This window comes from Medicago sativa, chromosome 4, assembly GCF_051527215.1.
Source record: "Medicago sativa cultivar Bolivia chromosome 4, Bolivia_mono, whole genome shotgun sequence".
NCBI lineage: Eukaryota > Viridiplantae > Streptophyta > Magnoliopsida > Fabales > Fabaceae > Medicago > Medicago sativa.
In genome coordinates, this window is record NC_140752.1 from 72341378 (window position 1) to 72342508 (window position 1131).

At 23.5% G+C, this 1131-nt stretch overlaps 1 long non-coding RNA gene across 1 annotated transcript; it reads left to right on the forward strand.

Moving 5' to 3' along the window:
* The first annotated feature begins 330 nt into the window (after nucleotides 1-330).
* LOC146931567 (uncharacterized) lies at nucleotides 331-884 on the forward strand. The gene is made up of 2 exons (XR_015008378.1): nucleotides 331-454; nucleotides 605-884. It is a non-coding gene; the product is annotated as an uncharacterized LOC146931567 (long non-coding RNA).
* The last annotated feature ends 247 nt before the right edge of the window (nucleotides 885-1131 follow it).

Consider the following 1131-nt stretch of genomic DNA (forward strand, 5'->3'; position numbering starts at 1 on the left):
AAAAATTATTATTATTTTGACTGATATAAATATATTACAATACTTTTTATATGCAAAATAAATCTAATATTTACATTTAAGGTATCAAACAAAAATAATATGTTTAAATATATTACAATAATTTATGCAAAATAAATCTAATATTTACATTTAAGGTATCAAACAAAAATAATATTTTTAAATATATTACAATAATTTTTATATGTAAAATAAATATAATATTTACATTTAACGTATCAAACAAAAATAATATTTTTCTTTTTGAGAGAACATTAAAATAGTTGATATCTACCATTTTTTTTAACATAGTTAATACGGTCAAAATATGGTCTTGAAAATGTTTATATAAATAGACATCCATAAAAAATAATATGTTATATGTACAAGATGGACACTCGAAGGATGTTTACTCTCATAATGATATACATATTGGCTTTCTTCATCATTACATCAGGTTTGAAATTTCTGGACTAATATATACTTGAAACAAATTTACACTTTATATATATATATATATATATATATATATATATATATATATATATATATATATATATATATATAAAATACGGATCTTATATCTATATATTGTTTGTATATGCAGATATGTGCATGAAATCAGAAGGAAGAGACCTTGATAATGGTTTTCCATGTAAAATACATCAACAATGTTATAAAGTATGTAAACCGTTGGGAGAAAATTATTGTTGTGTTAACGGCGAGTGTAAATGCCATTACGGACCACCGCCCAGCTGCAGATAGTATTTGCAGTTGATAACCATTACTCAGTATGATGTAAGTAAGCATCATGTATGAATGAGAATAATATGTACTCCAGTCATGAATAAAAGGGTAATAATAAAAAACACATATTTTATTTCTTATTATAATATTTTTGTTTAAAGTAAGAAACAATTTCTTTCCATTTTTTCTATCTTTCTCAATTGATACAACGACCAAATACTATTGCAACAACGAACATATCTGCTAAGATAAATATTCTTCACTTTATCCTTTTTAACCTTAGCTTAAGTAATTTAGAGGATAAATTAGATAGTGGACTTCTCTCAATAAAAAAAGATCATCATATCACGAGCTATGATCCTCACATCGCAAGTTTTAAGTGAAAGG